We start from the raw sequence: 23,641 nt of genomic DNA on the forward strand, positions 1-23,641 counted from the left end.
GCCATTCTGAGTTGGTGGATCGATTTGTCTGGTTAATTCCGATAACCAACGAGACTCCTCAGTCCTAATAAGTTACGTGACCCCCGGCGGTGAGGATTGTTTTGACCAGACTCTTATGGGAGAGTGCCTACTCCTTAGCTGACCATCGAAAAATTATGGTTGAGGGCATGCAGGTGAGCTGACCATCACAAACATTATGGGCGAGGGCCTGCTGCCGCTTTGTTGACTCTAGATAACTTCTGCCTGATCGCACATCCCCATGACGTCGATGATCCATTTGGATGTCTCCCCTATCAACTTTCGATGTTCTTTTATGTGCCTAACATGGTGACCATGGGTAACAGGGAAACAATGTTTGATTCCGGAGAGGGAACCTGAGAAACAGCTACCACATCCACAGCACCAAGGCAAGCGGGGGACGCGCAAATTACCCACTCCCAACTGTCAGAAGACTACACCATCTATTGAAAATTTTTATTTTATGTCACAGTAAAATGTTAGAAGCGCACACGTTACACAGCAGATGTGGGCCTGGTCAGGTCACTGTCAGAAGCGGACACCGTCTACTGAAAAAAAAAAAATGGATGTCACAGAAAAATTTTAGAAGCGCACGCGTTGCACAGCAGATGTGGGCCTGGTCAGGTCACTGTCAGAAGAGGACACCATCTATGGAAAAAGTGCACTTCATGTCACTGATATTTTAAGGATGCGCACACTTTAAACAGGAGATGTGGCACCGATAATTTAACTGTCCGCAGAGGACACCGTCTACGGAAAAACTGCACTTGATGTCACTGATATTTTACGGATGTGCACCCTTTAAACAGGAGATGTGGCGTGGATAATTTAACTGTCCGCAGCAGACACCGTCTATGGAAAAAGTGCACTTGATGTCACTGATATTTTAGGGATGCACACACTTTAAACAGCAGATGTGGCGCGGATAATTTAACTGTCCACAGGGGACACCATCTACGGAAAAAGTTCACTGGATGTCACTGATATTTTAGGGATGCGCACAAATTACACAGGAGATGTGGCGCAAATAATTTAACTGTCCGCAGTGGCCTATTACACGGTATTTTGCGCAGGATGCGCTAAAAATATATATTGCTGCTGTCACACACAATAGTCCTTAAAAGGACTTTTGGGTCTCTGAAAAGTTTTTGGTATAAAAATCTTCCTATTACACTCCCTACACTGTCTGTCCCTTTCTATGCACAGCTCTCCCTAACACTGAGCAATTTAGCTCAGGTTACGCTACAAACATATATTGCTGCTGTCACATACAATAGTCCTGACAAGGACTTTTGGGTCTCTGCAACGTTTTTGTACAGAAATAATATTCAATTACACTCCCTACACTGTCTGTCCCTTCCTATGCTCAGCTCTCCCTGACTTCGAATGAGCCGAACACGAGTCATCGGGTGCGAAGCGTTTTGGCCAGCCAATCTCTGTAATGCCAGTACCCAAAATGGCTACTGGCATTAAAATGAGGGCAGTACTTACCTGCACTTTTATATGCTGCTTAGCAGCCACGAAACGTGCAGGAAGGGGACTCGAACATTGTGCTCGAGCACATGCGGTACTTGGCCGAGTACTGCCATGTGCCGAGCTTAGCAAACTGGTATTCGGCCGAGCATACTCGCTCAACACTAGATATAACCTACACTGACTATCTACCACTAACTAGCTGTATGATATATATATATAAGCTATATATCTATCTAATGTAATGAGTGGAAAGCACAGAGCACAGCAATGACACTGCTGTCTCTCTCAGAACTCCATAAAACTACAGAAAATGGCTGCTGGGGAGTTTCTTATATAGTAAGGGGTACGCAACTTTCCTATTGGTTGCTAGGGATTGCAGCCTTCTCATTGGCCCACAAGCAAGAAGCAGGGAGGGATCATGGGTTCAGGTGAAAATAAAATCTAGAATATTCGAAAATACGAATATATATTACTATATTCTAAATATTTAGGAATTCTCGAAGTGCCGATATTTGCGATTAATATTCGTGATTCGAATATTCGCTCCCAACACTAACGGGCACATGCAATAGCAAGTATAGGAGCGAAAACTTGATGAGGAAGAGGTGGTGGAGGGGAACATGGAGTTTTCACAGGCACAGATAGGGGATTAGGCTGACACTAAAAAGGGCCAGCATGCATACACCTCTATCTGACCAAGGCAGGCTTCCCTAGTGGATTTAAAGTGAATGTTTAATCAGAAAATTACTTATTGTTTAAATCACTTTGTTGTTAAAAAAATGTTTAGTGATGTTATTTTTAATTTTCCATGTCAATATCTATATTTAAACAAAAAACATAAAATTCAGCAGTTTTCACCTGGCCACTAAGCCTAATAATAGACACCACTTTCTGGTCTGTACAGATCACTTTACTGCAGTTACTAGGTTATCTGTCATTCTAATCCTGCCTGTAATTATATCATCTCTGTGTATAGATAACACAAGATCCTCCATTCACAATAGGTGATTGTCGGAGCTTATCTATTCTATCCTTGTACAATGACCTCTGCACAGGTCACAGAACATGCCTAGAAAATTCTCCCATATAAGTCAGTAAGGTCCTCTCCTGTCCTTTGTGTCTATGGCCCATGTGGCTGCCATAAAGCAATTTGCTTAATTATTTCTAAATGCTGTTAAGAATATCTCAGGCAAGATTAGAAAAAAAGGATCTGTGTCACCATCTTGTTTTATCTGGCAGAAAAAAAGGTCACACATTACCTTTAAGGTATCTTCCCCAGTGGAAGGGTACGGGTGCAACAGGATCTAGTAGCTACATTCCTGCAAAGGTATGCCATATTTCTGTTTGTTTATCTGTATATCAACCTATGCATGTCCCTAGATTTAACTCTTCTCTGCCACTGCTAGTTCCTCATGTTGACCCTGATCTTGTCTTGTCTCAGACTACAGTTTTGCCTGATCTCTCATTGCTTTGCATCAGTGTGTCACGGTGGGGAGTGGGGGAAACCGTATAATGGGAACTGTTACTAGGCCAGACTACAGTGAAGGGAGCAGGCCACAACCTAAAGCCGCCCTAATCCTGACCCTGATCTCCTGACCGCATGAGCAAACCCTGAAGGTGGGAGGGCTCATGCACTGGAACCTGGATCCGCTGACCCTGATGGTCCCTGGCATAGGGGTCAGGAATTGGAGACAACCGGTTCCTCAGGGACTCAGACAAACCGGAGTCTCCAGCTGCCTAATAACAGGTGAAATGGAAAAGACCATATGCAGCGACTGGATCGGCAGGTAAGAACACCGGAAAACTCACTTACCTGCCGCTACCACCATGACTGGAATCCGTGCATACGAACCGGAGCCCACACACCGAACAGGGCACAACACAAACAACGCATATAGGAAACCAGCATACCAGTTACTGCCTGGGCCCCCGAAGTAGCAAGGTGAACGGCAGCCCCAGGCAGCTCTGCATATAGGCTTATGGTTCACCCCTCCAGGAAACCAGCCCCCTCACTGAGGTAAAACATACAACAGGGGAAATGTCTAGCAGACATGATGGAAACAACATAAACAGACCAGACAGTCCCAACACACTAGACATAAATAAACCCAGGACAAAACCCAGACCAAACAACAAAGGGTAGAATGGGAAGGAGACACTGGGAAGACCTTGATGACCACAAGGCTGTCCCTCACTGGACAGATAGTAAAGCCAGGAGCAGTGAACTACCAGCAAAGTGAACTACCAGTGAACTCCAAGCCTGGAGGAACACTGAGCTACAGGCATCCAGCAGAAGCTAAATAGCCCAAAGCGACCACACACACACACCAAGAACACACATTAACCCCAGGTTAACCAAACACAAGGAAGAAGCAACTGAAGGCGAATTGCACACACAAGCAAAAGGCAAAAGGTTGCAGCAGAAAACAGCATGCATGGCAAGCAAGTCACGGCGCACACAGCAAAACCTGTGACACTGCCACAACAAGAGTGGCAACAGTGTCACGGCGTACACCATAGGCCGTGAAACAGTGTTTCTTGACACCAGTGGCTCAGGTTCCCTTGAAGTAGAGTCCAAATACTGTACAGGGGTTAAAGCAGGCATCCTCAAACTGCGGCCCTCCAGCTGTTGCAAAACTACAACTCCCAGCATGCTCGAACAGCCTACAGGTATCAGACTACAGCAGGGCATTGTGGGAGTTGTAGTTTTACAACAGCTGGAGGGCCGCAGTTTGAGGATGCCTGGGTTAAAGGGTACTGCCAGGATAACTCCCTTGTTCAGTGGCACAGCAGATCTGCTTTCGTAACACCTGCCTTGTCCATCATGTTTCAAACTGTACCGCCACTACTACTACTGGCTCCTAAACAGCTGCACATCTCCTGCCTTGGTCATCATGTTCCATATTGTGCTTCTGTCGCTACTACTGGTCCAACAGAGCCGCACATCTCTTGTTTTGAAGCCGATCCTGCACAGTATAACAAACCTGAAACTGTTCCCAAAAATAGAGATACTTTTGTAAATCATTGCTTTTTCACTTTCCAGAAGGATATAAGGATATATATTTTCTTTAAAATAACACCAAACCTGGTGCACCTCCCCAAAAAGGCATACATTTTGGATTGTGCGTTAAAAAGCCATTGCTTGTTAAGATAGCATGTGTTTCTAAGATCATGTGTGTAGAAGCACTAGCAGGTATCTTCCGCCAAAAGGGATAATATTTGGATAGTTTTTAATTTTAGAAAGCATAAAAATTCGCACAGTACAGGGTGTTTTTAAACAGGCTGTTTGTTACTGCAGGCTGCCATCCATTTATACATAGCCATGCAGTGTATTCAGAAAGTCTTCAGACCTTTTCACTTTTTTCATATTTTATTATGTTTTGGCCTTGTGCTAAAATAAAAAAATCTATTTAACCCCATCATTCTGCATTCAGTACCCCATAATGGGAAAGCAGTTAAAAAACAGAATGTTTGAAATCTTTGCAAAAAGGAAAAACTATAATATTTTATTCACTTAAGAGTTCTGACCCTTTACTCAGTACTTAGTTGAAACACTTTTGGCAGTGAGTAGTCTCCAGACTTTTTGGGTATGATGCCACAAGGTTGGCACACCAGGATTTAGGGATGTTCTGACATTCTTCTCTGCAGATCCTCTCAAGTTCTGTCAAGTTGGATGGAGACCATCGGTGGAGAAGGTTCGATTGGGTTCAAGTCAAGGTTCTTGCTGGGTCATTCAAGGACATTCACAGAGTTATCCCTTAGACAGTCCTGAGTTGTCTTAGATATGTGATTAGGGTCATTGTCTTATTGGAAGGTAAACCTTCATCCCAGTCTCTGAGGTCAAAAGCATACTGGATCAGGTTTTTCTGAAGAGTATCTCTGTATTTTGCTCCATTCAGCTTTCCCTCAACCCCGACCATTCTCCATGTACCAGCTGCTGAAAAAAAAACATACAACATATTGCTGCCACCATCATGCTTAACTGTAAGGATGGTATTGGGAAGTGCCTGGTATTTTCCAGACATGATGCTTAGAATTGAGGCCAAAAGTTCCATTTCAATTCATCAGACCAGAGAATCTTGTTTCTCACAGTCTGAGAGTCCTTAAGGTGCTTTTTTGCAAACTTGCATATGTCTTTTACTGAGGAGAGGCCCCATTCTGGCCACTCTGCCATTAAGTCTAGATTGGTGGAATGCCACAGTGATGGTTGACCTTCTGGAAGTTTCTCCCATCTGCACACAGGAATTTTAAATCTCAACCAGAGTTCATAGTCACCTCTCTTACCAAGGTAATTTTCTTCCAATTATTTAGTTTTGTGTGGAAGCCAGATCTAGGACGAGTCCTGGTTGTTCCAAACTTTTCTTATTTAAGAATTATGGAGGCTACTGTGCTCCTGGGGACTTTCAGTGGAGAAAAAAAAATATGTACCCTTCTCCAGATATGTGCCTTCACACAATCATGTCTCTGGGTTCTCCATGCAATTCTTTCCTCCTCATGGCTTGATTTTTGCTTTGATATGTATTGTGAGCTGTCAGACCTTATATAAACAGGGAGGTGTCTGTCCACATCATGTCCAATTTACTGAATTTACCACAGACGGACTCCAATCAAGGTGTAGAAAGATGATCAAGAGAAAAGGGAGGCTCCCCAGGGTATACACAACTTTTCAGGGCAATCTGAGAACTTTAATTTTACATAGTAACATAGTATATAAGGCCGAAAAAAGACATTTGTCCATCCAGTTCGGCCTGTTATCCTGCAAGTTGATCCAGAGGAAGGCAAAAAAAAAATGTGAGGTACAAGCCAATTTACCCCACTTAAAAAAATCCTTTCCGACTCTAATCAGGCAATCAGAATAACTCCCTGGATCAACAACCCCTCTCTAGTAGCTATAGCCTGTAATATTATTGCACTCCAGAAATACATCCAGGCCCCTTTTGAATTATTTTATTGTACTCACCATCACCACCTCCTCAGGCAGAGAGTTCCATAGTCTCACTGCTCTTACCGTAAAGAATCATTTTCTATGTTTGTGTACAAACCTTCTTTCCTCCAGACGCAGAGGGTGTCCCCTCGTCACAGTCCTGGGGATAAATAGATGATGGGAGAGATCTCTGTACTGACCCCTGATATATTTATACATAGTAATTCGATCTCCCCTCAGTCGTCTTTTTTCTAAAGTGAATAACCCTAATGTTGATAATATTTCAGGGTACTGTAGTCTATCCATTCCAGTTATTACTTTAGTTGTCCTCCTCTGATCCCTCTTCAGCTCTGCTATGTCTGCATTGTTCACAGGAGCCCAGAACTGTACACAGTACTCCATGTGTGGCCTGACTAGTGATTTGTAAAGTGGTAGGACTATGTTCTCATCACGGGCATATATGCCCCTTTTGATGCAACCCATTATCTTATTGGCCTTGGCAGCACCTGCCTGACACTGGTTTTTACTGCTTATTAAAATTCATAGGTCCTTTTCCAAGTCAGTATTACCCAGTGCTTTACCATTTAGTATGTACGGGTGATTTGCATTATTCTTTCCTCTTTAGGTAGAATATATTCGGACCTAATCAAATCTGACTCGTGAATCAATACTGAAGCGAAGTTGAGGAAATTTCAGAAATCCTATTATGTTATAGTAGTACTTGTGTTTATGTATTCCATTTTATGGAAGCTTTCAAATTTTATTTATGATGCAGAAGTATGTTTCGCATACGTGACCTTGACATTCTTTTTCTTTTCATGCTTAGAAGGATTATTATTATCAATCAATAAATCATCTAAGTCTCATAAATAATAATTTTAAGTGTTTCTGTGACAAAGGAAAACAAGTAACATGAACATGACATTTTTGTAATTGAGCTTATTAGAGAACATCAATAACACAAAACGAGGTTTATTTTGCAAGTATTTTCCTATCTCAGATATATCGGAATGGCTCACCCTCCAAGTTGTAATGAAAAAGGGTGCACCCCCTAAAAAGGTTACCCCAAACCTTAGAAGGAGATAATATGAACAATAGGATAAGAGGGGCACACTTACATCTAATTCACATCGACCACTAGACAGTAATATATTATTGAGTTAAAATTTATTAAATATACATATGGTACCTAATAAGTCTAAAATACATAAAGAAATACCAATACAGATAAAGTGCGGTCGTGCTAAGGGTTAATAACGTCATGCACTAAGTTCTTAGTGGTTAAATGTCTCTAGTGGAAATGCTGAGATTCAATATAGTGGATAAGAATGCAGTCACTATATTGGTCCGCGGTATGCGATTCTTCCAAGAGAGAAAAAAATGGATGCGTTAATCTTTCGATATAGGAGAAAATGTATTATCCTTTGCGCATGATTGCATACATTCCTTTTCGGAATAATAGCTTTGTTTCACAGTTGTAGCTCCGCTAGTACACTGTGATACAGTATAGCAAGTACTCACTGTTTGTAGAGGCGGTGAAGTGTTCAGATCGTTGAGCTTAGCGTGGCGTCCCACGTGTTGTCAGCGCAGATGATTGTACCTCCAATCTACTTTATCGTGAGTTGTAAACTTGCACAAAAAAGAAACAGTCCGTTTGATAAGCTAGGGTCAGTATGAATTTGGCCCTACTTGAAATTTGCCATTGCTTTGTATCTTTTTTACACGGCAGGACTTTCGTTTCTTTACGGATTAGTTGCAAATTCGATTAAGATGCGCAAATGATGTTGCGGTTTCCTTCTTTCTGTTGGGACTTGTCTACACCATACGCATTTCGGAGTTAACACGACTCCTTCCTCAGTGGTCAAGTCTCATCTGTTGTTTGCCTCTTTATATAGGGCTACATCCATTACCCATTTAGAGCTATTGCATCATTTAATGAAACACCTGGGAGCTGACGTCCAGCATAGCTGATCATTTAACCTCTTAGTCACAGTATTGCAAAAATATATGTGCATAGTATAAAACTAGACAATAATAGTAGTGGTTCCTAAATATACCATTTTTGCAGAACCTTTATGAACATAAGATAAAGATAACCAAATAGTAATTTTGTATATATAATATTACCTCTTATATATTTAAACAACTATAATTTTAAACCATTGTGTTTTAAAACCACTCTAATCATACATTTATATTATAAAATCCTCAATATATATATAAAATATATCTAAAAGCAAAAAGTATATATCTAAATGTTCAACTGCTGTTTATTCATTTACATTTATTTTGTTGCAATTTTCAAATGCGGTTCTTACTGCGATTTTCAGATGCCATAATTTTTATAATCGCCATTTCCACATTCTTTAAATGCAATAAAATATGCTCCTAAAATATTTATACATCCTTCCCATAGCATTTTATATATCTGGCAAGGTAATACCGTATATTATAGCCATGTATATACCGTATCTTTCGCCCTATAAGACGCACCGGCCCATAAGACGCACCTAGGTTTTTGGGGAGGAAAATAAGAAAATAAAATATTTTTAACCAAAAGGTGTGCTGTGTGTTTGGTGGGTTTGGAACGAATAGTGGTCTCTGGATGGCACTATTACTGGGGATCTGTGGATGGCTGACACTTATGTGGGGTATCTGTGGATGACTGACACTGTTATGTGGGGGATCTGTGGATGACGGACACTGTTATGGGGGATCTGTGGATGACGGACAATGTTATGGGGGGATCTGTGGATGACGGACACTGTTATGGGGGGGATCTGTGGATGACGGACACTGTTATGGGGGGATCTGTGGATGACTGACACTGTTATGGGGGGATCTGTGGATGACTGACACTGTTATGGGGGGATCTGTGAATGACTGACACTGTTATGGGGGGATCTGTGGATGACTGACACTGTTATGGGGGATCTTTGGATGACTGACACTGTTATGGGGGGGATCTGTGGATGACTGACACTGTTATGGGGGGATCTGTGGATGACACACTGTTATGGGGGGGATCTGTGGATGACGGACACTGTTATGGGGGGGATCTGTGGATGATGGACACTGTTATGGGGGGCATCTGTGGCTTGCACTATTACAGGGGGATCTGTGGATGGCACTGTTATGGGCTGGGGGGGATCTGTGGGTGGCACTGTTATATATGTGCCATCCACAGACCCCCCAGCCCATTACAGTGCCATCCACAGACCCCCTCCCAGCCCATAACTGTGCCATCCACAGATCGCCCCCGCCGCCAGTATACTAATATAGGATGTCATATTCAATTAATACTTATTAAACATGCCCCCTCAGTCCTATTACTACCTTACATCCTAATCGCTAGTGTAGAATACAGGCAGGCAGGACGGGCGGCCGGCGCGTCTCTTACTGACGTCACTTGCCTGCGCCGCCTGCTTCATTCATAAAGTAGGCGGCGCAGGCACGTGACAAGAGTTACGCTGCCGCCCGGCCTGAATTCTACTGCCGCGATTAGGATGTAAGGTAGTAATAGGACTAAGGGGCAAGTTTAATAAGCATTACTTGAAAATTACATCTTATTTTAGTATACTGGAGCGGCGGGGCGGTGCTATACTACACTGACTGCACCGCCTCGCCGCTATTGCCAGCCCCCAGATCCTCCTCCCAGTCCCTCCCCGAGTCCCCGCTCACTCTACATCGCAGCTTGCGATGTAAAACTGCAAGCATTCGCCCCATAAGACGCAGGGGCATTTCTCCCCCATTTTGGGGAAAGAAAAAGTGCGTCTTATGGGGCGAAAAATACGGTATATGTGGAGGCTTATAATTAAAAAGCTGGACCTGTCTAATTGGAACGTAGGGTTAATAGTATTTCGTTCTCCCTAGGTAAGTTGTGTGTTGGTTGGTTGATAATTTGTTGTTTCCACAAAGTGTGGACACATGGGTCTCTATAATTATGCATATGTCTGCTTCCAGACCATGCGTTCTTGAGACGATCTCAAAGTATATGTACCAACCAGTCAAACCAATTTGTTTAAATCGTACCTTACTATACACTACGTGCAGAATTATTAGGCAAATGAGTATTTTGACCACATCATCCTCTTTATGCATGTTGTCTTACTCCAAGCTGTATAGGCTCGAAAGCCTACTACCAATTAAGCATATTAGGTGATGTGCATCTCTGTAATGAGAAGGGGTGTGGTCTAATGACATCAACACCCTATATCAGGTGTGCATAATTATTAGGCAACTTCCTTTCCTTTGGCAAAATGGGTCAAAAGAAGGACTTGACAGGCTCAGAAAAGTCAAAAATAGTGAGATATCTTTACAGAGGGATGCAGCACTCTTAAAATTGCTAAGCTTCTGAAGCGTGATCATCGAACAATCAAGCGTTTCATTCAAAATAGTCAACAGGGTCGCAAGAAGCGTGTGGAAAAACCAAGGCGCAAAATAACTGCCCATGAACTGAGAAAAGTCAAGCATGCAGCTGCCAAGATGCCACTTGCCACCAGTTTGGCCATATTTCAGAGCTGCAACATCACTGGAGTGCCCAAAAGCACAAGGTGTGCAATACTCAGAGACATGGCCAAGGTAAGAAAGGCTGAAAGACGACCACCACTGAACAAGACACACAAGCTAAAATGTCAAGACTGGGCCAAGAAATATCTCAAGACTGATTTTTCTAAGGTTTTATGGACTGATGAAATGAGAGTGAGTCTTGATGGGCCAGATGGCTGGATTGGTAAAGGGCAGAGAGCTCCAGTCCGACTCAGACGCCAGCAAGGTGGAGGTGGAGTACTGGTTTGGGCTGGTATCATCAAAGATGAGCTTGTGGGGCCTTTTTGGGTTGAGGATGGAGTCAAGCTCAACTCCCAGTCCTACTGCCAGTTTCTGGAAGACACCTTCTTCAAGCAGTGGTACAGGAAGAAGTCTGCAAGGTAAGAAAAACATGATTTTCATGCAGGACAATGCTCCATCACACGCGTCCAAGTACTCCACAACGTGGCTGGCAAGAAAGGGTATAAAAGAAGAAAATCTAATGACATGGCCTCCTTGTTCACCTGATCGGAACCCCATTGAGAACCTGTGGTCCATCATCAAATGTGAGATTTACAAGGAGGGAAAACAGTACACCTCTCTGAACAGTGTCTGGGAGGCTGTGGTTGCTGCTGCACGCAATGTTGATGGTGAACAGATCAAAACACTGACAGAATCCATGGATGGCAGGCTTTTGAGTGTCCTTGCAAAGAAAGGTGGCTATATTGGTCACTGATTTGTTTTTGTTTTGTTTTTGAATGTCAGAAATGTATATTTGTGAATGTTGAGATGTTATATTGGTTTCACTGGTAAAAATAAATAATTGAAATGGGTATATATTTGTTTTTTGTTAAGTTGCCTAATAATTATGCACAGTAATAGTCACCTGCACACACAGATATCCCCCTAAAATAGCTAAAACTAAAAACAAACTAAAAACTACTTCCAAAAATATTCAGCTTTGATATTAATGAGTTTTTCGGGTTCATTGAGAACATGGTTGTTGTTCAATAATAAAATTAATTCTCAAAAATACAACTTGTCTAATAATTCTGCACTCCCTGTATACATAGATGTTTTTAAATTCTAATATCAACAGATATATGTGTTCTCCTGCAATTTTTATTTAGTTTGGAAAGATCTTGATCCATATTATTATATAGGGAGCCTTTAAATAATAAAGATGTGTGAGCACATAGCTAGTGCATAACTGACAGATAGTTTTTTTATACTTCCATAAATAGTCATTAGTAAAAGGCTTTTTAAAAAAAAAAATATTTTTAGTTTTGTTTAAAACATATAAATACATAAAAAATATAAATGTATAAAAAATGATAAAAATTATTTATTTCTTTTCTTTCTTTTAGGAGATGTTTTGTCTACAGCAATTTAAGGTGTACTTTTGGTGAGTATTATATAGGGTCCACTCGATCTTTTGAGTTATGGCAGTGAGAGACAAAAATTGTTTTCAATTGTCCTCTTTTTTAAAAAAAACGAATACCTCCATCTCTGCATTTAATCCTTGTGGGAGGAGGGAATTGAACTAAAAAATCTTTCTAGAGTCCATCCTAGACATTTTTCCTATATGGTCCCCTCCTCTCCACTGTACGTTTACCTTTTCTAGGGCCACAAAGCTCGTCCCTCTTGGGTCCTGATTATGTAAAAACCTGACATACCTATCCATTTTTTGATGGTTGGTATTTTTAAGGTTTTGTTGTTGATTGTAGGAGCAACTAATAGGCCCAAATTTGGTGCCTTAGTGAATATGATGTGAGGTTTATTGGGCAATATGTGTCCTATTGTTCTATCTTTAATGATGTGGTGCCAATGTTAATTAATTATATGTTTAATCTTTTTGTATTGTGAATTGAATGGCAATATTATTCTGACAATTTCTTGTGTTGTAGACTTTGGAATTTCAATTTTTTCTGAGAAAAATGTGTTTCGATCCAATTTACGTACTGTATCTAACGAGGATTCTAATAGATCTAATGGATATTTTTTCTCTAAAAATTGATCCTTTAAAATGGCTGCTTCTTCTTCAAATGTGTCTTGTTTTGAGCAATTTCTTTTAATACGTCTGAATTGTCCTGACGGTATGTTTAAAAGCCATTGCGGCAGATGGCAACTACTATATAATATGTGACTGTTCTTTGATGTCGGTTTATGATAAGTGCTGCATACCAATTTTTGATCTTCTATATTAATTTGTAGATCTAAGAATTCGATAGAGGACATGCTTGTGGTCGCTGAGAACCGTAAGTTCAATAAATTATCATTAATGTCTTCCAAAAAAGAATCCAGTGATTTTTGGTCTTTATTCCATATAACAGCACGTCATCTATGTAACGGTCCCAGAGCACTAGGTCTGTCCCCAGCCTTGGGGCGATGACGTCTTGCTCCCACTGGGCCATAAACAAGTTGGCATAGCTGGGGGCAAACCTGGTGCCCATGGCCGTGCCCTGTGTTTGCACATAGAAATCTGTGTCAAACAGAAAATAATTGTGGTCTAATATAAATCTTACCGTCTCAGCCAAAAATTCTATTTGTTCAATAGGTAATTGGCCATCTTTAAATAATTGTTCTCTCATAGCGTAGATCCCATGATCATGATGGATTACCGTATATAGAGACTGTACGTCCAGTGTTCCTATAATCCAGTTTGAATCCCATTTTATTTTTTCCATCTTTTTTATTACCTGAGTTGTATCCTTATTGTAGGATCTGATCTTTTTCACCACCGGTTGTAGTAGTCTGTCGACATATTGCAACAGATTAACGGTTAGTGAATTGATTCCCGATATGATGGGTCGTCCTGGTGGGTCTGTCTGATTTTTGTGTAGTTTTGGGATGCAATAGAACACCGGCAGTCTTTGTTCAGTATTTAATATATATTTGTGTTCATCTTCTGTTAAAATTTTTTGTTGCAATCCTTTATTACATAAATTACTTAATTTTACATAATATTCCTTTGTGGGGTCTGATTTTAATTTTCTATATGTCTTGACATCAGACAATTGTCTCCTACATTCCTGATTATAATTATCTGTATTTAAAATTACAATAGCTCCGCCTTTGTCCGCGGGGCGTATTACTATATTATTATGCTTTTGTAATTGTTTTATTGCGTTAATTTCTTGTTGTGATAGATTGTTATTTCTCGCATTTTTGGTTATTTTTATTTTTCTTATGTCACATTCTACTGACTGTCTAAAAGTGGCCATCTCATGGCTAATTTCCTGCCTAGGGTATTTTTTCAATTTGTTTTTCAAATTAGTATGTGTATATGTTTGCTTGACAAATATTGATGTTCCTGTATTAATGGGATTTTTCATGTGATATTTTTTCAAACATAATTTACGAATACATTTTTCAACTCCTATATAGGTGTCAAATTTATTTAATTGAATAGTTGGCGCAAATTTGAGTCCTTTGTTTAGTAAATCTATTTGAGGTTTTGTGAGGGGTGTGGAACTTAAATTTACAATAGAATTGCTAGTGTCCATTAGTGTTGAATCTGTCTGTCCTAATTTCTTCCTCTTTTTTTTTCCCCCTGCGTAATTTTTTCTTCTTCCCTCGTGTGTTGGAGGTCTGTGTTGGTGTTGTTGGGCATAGTGTTGTTCCTTGTACTGCATGTGTTCCCGTGATTGTGTTTCGTAGTGGTGTTGTGATCTGTGATTGTCCTCCTGACTGTTGTGCCGATATCTCAAATTGTATTGGTGTTGATGTTTGTTTGGGGATTTCATCCGTGTTCTTTGTGGTTGGGGTGAGTGACGTCTGGGTCGTGCTCTGTGATGGGGTGGGGTTAAATCTAAAAAATGGTTCTCACTAAAAATTTCATATCTGTTCGTTGTGGGTATAGTGTAATTATTTTCTATATCTACATGTGTGTCTTTTATTTCACTTGGTTTTTGTGTTTTTAGTTGTTTGTGATTCTTCTCTTCTATTTGTGGATTTTTGAACTTATTGTCGGACTTTTGTATATTATATGCTTTCTTTGTTTTTTTCATAATAATATCATGCTCTAGTTTATCTAAATTCTTGCACAATCGCTCTTGTAAGAATGTAAATTCATCATTCTTTGGCAACTTATCAATCACAATTTTCATCTGTTCTATTTGTTGTGTGATACATTCAAGTATGCCTTGTCTCCTTTTCACGATCATCTCCATTAGTACAATGGATTGTGCTCATAGAAAGGAGTTCCATTCTCGTTCAGTCAGTAGAATGTGACATAAGAAAAAGAAAAATAACCAAAAATGCAAGAAATAACAATCTATCACAACAAGAAATTAACGCAATAAAACAACTACAAAAGGATAATAATATAGTAATACGCCCCGCTGACAAAGGCGGAGCTATTGTAATTTTAAATACAGATAATTATAATCAGGAATGTAGGAGACAATTGTCTGATGTCAAGACATATAGAACATTAAAATCAGACCCCACAAAGGAATATTATGTAAAATTAAGTAATTTATGTAATAAAGGATTGCAACAAAAAATGTTAACAGAAGATGAACACAAATATATATTAAATACTGAACAAAGACTGCCGGTGTTCTATTGCATCCCAAAACTACACAAAAATCAGACAGACCCACCAGGACGACCCATCATATCGGGAATCAATTCACTAACCGTTAATCTGTCGCAATATGTCGACAGACTACTACAACCGGTGGTTAAAAAGGTCAGATCCTACATTAAGGATACAACTCAGGTAATAAAAAAGATAGAAAAAATAAAATGGGATTCAAACTGGATTATAGGAACACTGGACGTACAGTCCCTATATATGGTAATCCATCATGATCATGGGATCTACGCTATGAGAGAACAATTATTTAAAGATGGCCAATTACCTATTGAACAAATAGAATTTTTGGCTGAGACGGTAAGATTTATATTAGACCACAATTATTTTCTGTTTGACACAGATTTCTATGTGCAAACACAGGGCACGGCCATGGGCACCAGGTTTGCCCCCAGCTATGCCAACTTGTTTATGGCCCAGTGGGAGCAAGACATCATCGCCCCAAGGCTGGGGACAGACCTGGTGCTCTGGGACCGTTACATAGATGACGTGCTGTTTATATGGAATAAAGACCAAAAATCACTGGATTCTTTTTTGGAAGACATTAATAATAATTTATTGAACTTACGGTTCTCAGCGACCACAAGCATGTCCTCTATCGAATTCTTAGATCTACAAATTAATATAGAAGATCAAAAATTGGTATGCAGCACTTATCATAAACCGACATCAAAGAACAGTCACATATTATATAGTAGTTGCCATCTGCCGCAATGGCTTTTAAACATACCGTCAGGACAATTCAGACGTATTAAAAGAAATTGTTCAAAACAAGACACATTTGAAGAAGAAGCAGCCATTTTAAAGGATCAATTTTTAGAGAAAAAATATCCATTAGATCTATTAGAATGCTCGTTAGATACAGTACGTAAATTGGATCGAAACACATTTTTCTCAGAAAAAATTGAAATTCCAAAGTCTACAACACAAGAAATTGCCAGAATAATATTGCCATTCAATTCACAATACAAAAAGATTAAACATATAATTAATAAACATTGGCACCACATCATTAAAGATAGAACACATATTTCCCAATAAACCTCACATCATATTCACTAAGGCACCAAATTTGGGCCTATTAGTTGCTCCTACAATCAACAACAAAACCTTAAAAATACCAACCATCCAAAATTGGATAGGTATGTCAGGTTTTTATAGATGTGGGTCCTGTATGGGATGCAAATTTACTACATTCCCTAAAAAAACAAGTGAAGTGAAATCAACCAGCAAAAATTATATACATAAAATTAGGGAATTCTTGACATGCAACACAGAAAGCGTAATATACATTATACAGTGCCCATGCAGAAAACAATACGTGGGCAGAACTAAAAGAACCTTGGAAAAACGCATAGCTGAGCATATCACAAACATCAAAAAAGGATATGACAAGCATGCCCTGTCACTCCACTTTAAAACAGCACATAATCAGGACCCAAGAGGGATGAGCTTTGTGGCCCTAGAAAAGGTAAACGTACAGTGGAGATTGGGGACCGTATAGGAAAAATGAGGTATTCGGTTTTTTGTAAAAAGAGGACAATTGAGAACAATTTTTGTCTCTCACTGCCATAACTCAAAAGATCAAGTGGACCCTATATAATACTCACCAAAAGTACATCTTAAATTGCTGTAGACGAAACATCTCCTAAAAGAAAGAAAATAAATAAATAATTTTTATCATTTTTTATACATTTATATTTTTTATGTATTTATATGTTTTAAACAAAACTAAAAATATATTTTAAAAAAAAAGCCTTTTACTAATGACTATTTATGGAAGTATAAAAAACTATCTGTCAGTTATGCACTAACTATGTGCTCACACATCTTTATTATTTAAAGGCTCCCTATATAATATGGATCAAGATCTTTCTAAACTAAATAAAAATTGCAGGAGAAGCCATATATATGTTGATATTAGAATTTAAAAACATCTATGTATATAGTAAGGTACGATTTAAACAAATTGGTTTGACTGGTTGGTACATATACTTTGAGATCGTCTCAAAAACGCATGGTCTGGAAGCAGACATACTCATAATTATAGAGACCCATGTGTCCACACTTCGTGGAAACAACCAATTATCAACCAGCCAACACACAACTTACCTAGGGAGAACGAAATACTATTAACCCTACGTTCCAATTAGACAGGTCCAGCTTTTTAATTATAAGCCTCCACATATACAAACCGGATTCCAAAAAAGTTGGGACACTAAACAAATTGTGAATAAAAACTGAATGCAATGATGTGGAGATGGCAAATGTCAATATTTTATTTGTAATAGAACGTAGATGACAGATCAAACGTTTAATCCGAGTAAATGTATCATTTTAAAGGAAAAATACATTGATTAAAATTTTCACGGTGTCAACAAATCCCCAAAAAGTTGGGACAAGTAGCAATAAGAGGCTGGAAAAAGTAAATTTGAGCATAACGAAGAGCTGGAAGACCAATTAACACTAGTTAGGTCAATTGGCAACATGATTGGGTATAAAAAGAGCTTCTCAGAGTGGCAGTGTCTCTCAGAAGCCAAGATGGGTAGAGGATCACCAAGTCCCTCAATGTTGCGCAGAAAGATAGCGGAGCAATATCAGAAAGGTGTTACCCAGCGAAAAATTGCAAAGACTTTGCATCTATCATCATCAAATGTGCATAAAATCATCCGAAGATTCAGAGAATCTGGAACAATCTCTGTGCGTAAGGGTCAAGGCCGTAAAACCTCCCATCCAGACGTCATCTCTTTCAGGGAAGACCCTGCATTTTTCAACAAGATAATGCCAGACCACATTCTGCATCAATCACAACATCATGGCATGCGTAGGAGAAGGATCCGGGTACTGAAATGGCCAGTCTGCAGTCCAGATCTTTCACCTATAGAGAACATTTGGCGCATCATAAAGAGGAAGGTGCAACAAAGAAGGCCCAAGACGATTGAACAGTTAGAGGCCTGTATTGGACAAGAATGGGAGAGCATTCCTATTTCTAAACTTGAGAAACTGGTCTCCTCGGTCCCCAGACGTCTGTTGAGTGTTGTAAGAAGAAGGGGAGATGCCACACAGTGGTGAAAATGGCCTTGTCCCAACTTTTTGGGGATTTGTTGACACCATGAAATTCTGATTCAACATATTTTTCCCTTAAAATGGTACATTTTCTCAGTTTAAACTTTTGTTCCGTGATTTATGTTCTATTTTGAATAAAATATTAGAAGTTGGCACCTCCACATCATTGCATTCAGTTTTTATTCACGATTTGTATAGTGTCCCAACTTTTTTGGAATCCGGTTTGTATATACATGGCTATAATATACGGTATTACCTTGCCAGATATATAAAATGCTATGGGAAGGATGTATAAATATTTTAGGAGCATATTTTATTGCATTTAAAGAATGTGGAAATGGCGATTATAAAAATTATGGCATCTGAAAATCACAAATAAATTTAAAGACTCCAGTCAAGTTTTATGTGAAGTGCAATTTTGTTTATTTAGCAAACAGTGGATGTTGCTACGGCAAAGTAAATGGTGACGTTTCGGCACATCCGTGCCTTCATCAGACTGTAGCAAAAAGAGGAGATAAATCAATAAATAAACGTACAGTGAATATATCAGGTATTTACATCAGCATACATGATAGCGACTGTATTTTTTCAAAGTATTTGTTTCTCTCAGTTTTACAAACACGTAATTGTAGAGATAGGAATAATAATTTACTTGGGAATGATAAGCAAATCAAGAGAGTCAAAAAACAAGTAAAAAAGTAAAAAAGAAAAAGAAAAAAGAAAAGAAAATATATGAAAGGGTTCTGCTGTTGCAGTTCAAGGCCATAAACCAGGTCAATATTGGCAAGGACACAGTCATTGGCAGTCATCCTCCTATAGGAGAGCAGTCATATCTGGAGTGTATTAAGTAAATACGGAAATCACAATGTAAATTACTATTAAGACCCCAAGTGACAGTGTTTGCATCAATCTATTGCGAAATGGAGGATTCAAATAATTAAACAAAGGTTGCTGGTGGATTCTATTTATCACTATGTGCCAGCAGGTGGATACAGAGAATAGTGGTCCAGATACTCAGGAGAGACTTACCCAGTGCCGCTTGTGGTGCAGAAGATCTCAGGTGCAGACGTAGGTGTGGACGCAGTAACACGGAAAACGTGCGGTTATACCGCTGAAGAGAGGAGGCGCCATGTCTGGGGTCATTTGTGTGGGGATTTAAATACCCGCACGCCTTCCCGCTATTTTCCGCAACTCCCGAACCGGAAGTCGCTATCATGTATGCTGATGTAAATACCTGATATATTCACTGTACGTTTATTTATTGATTTATCTCCTCTTTTTGCTACAGTCTGATGAAGGCACGGATGTGCCGAAACGTCACCATTTACTTTGCCGTAGCAACATCCACTGTTTGCTAAATAAACAAAATTGCACTTCGCATAAAACTTGACTGGAGTCTTTGAATTTATTAGTGACAGGGGTGGGAACCCTACTCCAGTAGAAAAATCCACCGTGCTACAAGGGCTCTGCTTGTAATTGATAAATCCCTAACCTGGTGAAGCACCGTGGCAGAAACATGACAAGCGACACGCTTTCATACCAAGATGACGAAATCAGCTCCATCTTATCAAAGGTCACCCTAACAAGTGATTTTTTACAAACACCAAGCTCCGAGTTCAAGGCTAGAGACTTGGAAAGAGAATCTAGAAAACTCCTGAGCTTTGAACTGCATAGCGTAACCATGGCCAAATACCTCAAAGTTAAACGCATACCACGTGGCCTGAGGATACGGACAAGACCGACCTTCTTTAAGGACAACCGGGACTACTGTTCCAAATTTGAACAAATATTGAACAAATGTTCTTTTGCCATAATGACTTTAACTCTATCCTTTCTACAACAAGCCATCCTAGACACAAAAGAATTGATCAAAAGTACGGAGGAACAACTCCAAGCAATACTATCACAAGAGGACTACGACAAACTTTTGGAAAAGTTGAGATCACATCTGGCAACCCAAAGGAAAGAGATCGAGGACACAAAAAGGAATAAATTCCGTAGAGATACCGAAGACTACCGTCTCAGTAGAGTCTATCGATGGCCCGATACACCTTCCACAAATACCAGATGGAGATCTTCTTCAACAGACTCCTCCAACTCAGGATCCAACCGAGACCCAAGCTACCGATCTAGACAAATGGATGCCCGACCTCCTAGGACCCAAAGAAGACCCAACAGAGGAACGTATCCACAAGGACAACAACCGACTACAGTAACCACGAGATCTCAGGTAAGGACGCAGTCATTGGTAGTTAACATATCCTCCCAATCACTCAGCCCAGCAGACATGACATTGTTAGAAAAAGGTCTATCCTTCTGTCCTTCCCACATACTAAACACCTTCCAACTAGAATTAGACCTTCATAGATTTTTCAGGCGTATCAGATTGACAACCCATTTCAGCACCATTAAAGAGAAACTCACTCCCCAAAGCCCCACAACTCTCATCTCAGTAAGAGACCTATCATTATGAAATAAAAGTACCTACATGCCTCCAAAAACCCAACCACCAGTAGAAACTTTTATATCATTGGTTCAAAAGGACATGTCTTCCTTCAGAAAAAGTATAGAAAAACATGAACTGAAATTTACAAGCAACCTCACTCAGATTGACAAACAGGCAATAAAAAATCTATCAAAACAAAAAAACTTGATCTTTAAACCAGCCGATAAAGGCGGCGCCCTAGTCATAATGGACAAAGACCATTATATAGCGGAAATTCAGAGACAGCTTAACGATGAAAACATTTATGAGAAACTTACTCACAATCCTACTGCAGATATAGCCCGCAAAATCGAGGACACTCTCACCCTATACATTGATAAGGGCACCATAGACCAAGAGACAGCCAATTTCCTGATTAATAGACATCCAATCACCCCAGTTTTCTATACCTTACCCAAAATCCATAAGAACCTGCTCAACCCACCTGGACGCCCGATTGTAGCCTCAACCGATTCCATCCTCTCACCTTTGTCCATCTTTCTTGAAAAAATACTGACCCCAGAAATCAAAAAAACTACATCTTTTTTACTTGACACATCTGCTTTTCTAGACACTCTTAAAAATCTGGGCCCGATACAACAAGATACCATTTTGGTGACCTGGGATGTATGTAGCTTATATACCTCAATCCAACATCATAAAGGCCTGACAGCAGTGGACAAACTTCTCAAAAAAACTGACAAACATCCCAATGTAATCTCCCTGTGCAACGATCTACTTTCCATAGTACTACACCATAATTTCTTTTTATTTCAAGATCAATTTTACTTACAGAAACAAGGGACAGCAATGGGATCCAATGTAGCACCCCCATATGCCAACAGCTACATGGCAGATCTGGAAGAGACTCACATATACGCAGACAATACCTTCGCCAGACATGTACAACTCTGGCGAAGGTATATCGATGATATTTTCTGCATTTGGAAAGGGACAACTGAAACATTACTAAATTTTCATGAATTTCTGAATCACATCACACCAGAACTCCAGTTTACCATTCATTTTGACCCTACATCTATCAATTTCCTTGACACACTAGTAACCAAAAATTCAGAAGGGAGTCTCATAACCGATTTATACAGGAAACCAACTGACAGAAATAACCTACTACACTTCTCAAGCTTTCATCCTACTAATACAAAAAGATCACTTCCCATGTCACAATTCCAAAGAATCAACAGGATAGTACAGACGGAACCCATCCAGACTAAGAGGATCGAGGAAATGCAAGAACGCTTCAGGGAGAGAGGTTATCCTGCACACTTAATCAGACCACCGACACACCCCCGCAATACAAACCATACACTGGGCAAACTTATACCATTCGTTCACACGTATCATCCAAATGTTAGGAAAATGGAGAACAGTCTTAGAGCACACTGGCATCTCCTAGCCAGAGCATATCCAGACATTGAGGAATTCAAGAATCCAATTCTGATGTGCAATAAACGTCCAAAGAATCTACGGGACATATTAGTCCGAGCAGACATTGGCTCTGCTACCAAGATATCCCGCCAGACATTCCTCAGAACCCCCAAAAAAGGTACATTTCCCTGTCATCACTGCATACAATGTTCACATGTACAAAAAGGCAGTAGTATATCACACCCATACACAGGAAAACAATTCCAAATTAATGATTTTTTCACATGTGACTCTGACTTTGTCGTTTACACTCTCAAATGCCCCTGCGGACTCATTTATGTCGGTGAAACCACCCAAACTATCCGGAACCGAATATGTCAGCATAAATCTACTATACGCAAACCGAATCTGTTACTCCCTGTCCCATACCATTTCAATCAGGCCTCGCATTCGATCTCCCAACTCAAATACCAAGTCATAGAGCATGTCCCAGCACCAAGGAGGGGTGGCGATAGAATAAAGCTACTAAAACAAAGAGAGGCCTTCTGGATACATAAATTGGAAAGCATGGAACCAAGGGGTCTCAATAGGGAGTATGAGATACAAACCCTATTATAAGGTACATACATATATTAACCAATCTCGTTTTTCTTTACAGGCCCATTGACTCTTCAGGACTACTCTAGTGCCGCAGAATGTATCCTTTTATGTGGTTCGTCATTTCTTGTCCCAATATGTACTCATACCATGTCACCAGTCACTCAGTCTTGGCGTATCATGTCATTATGTTATATGTTTGATGTTACATGTCACTAACTCACATCCATATTCAAGTTCCACTATAGCATCTTGTCTTCCCATACACAACCCCAAATACTTTACACGTATTCCTAGACACTTCACCCTGCCCCTACTATGGACACTAATACATCATCCCTTCATACATAATACACTCTTCCGCCCTCACTACGCCTACATTCCATACCAATAATTCAAGAGACCATACCCTGGTACTCACTACTATAGATACCCGGTTCTCATTTCCCTATTCACCGTACAAACCCAACCCTTACAAGTACACTCACAGGACTGACATACAAAATACATAGTCACGGACACCCCCTATAATATTTCATTCTCCCAATGTACCCACATA

The sequence above is a fragment of the Bufo gargarizans genome, chromosome 5, assembly GCF_014858855.1.
Source record: "Bufo gargarizans isolate SCDJY-AF-19 chromosome 5, ASM1485885v1, whole genome shotgun sequence".
Taxonomy (NCBI): domain Eukaryota; kingdom Metazoa; phylum Chordata; class Amphibia; order Anura; family Bufonidae; genus Bufo; species Bufo gargarizans.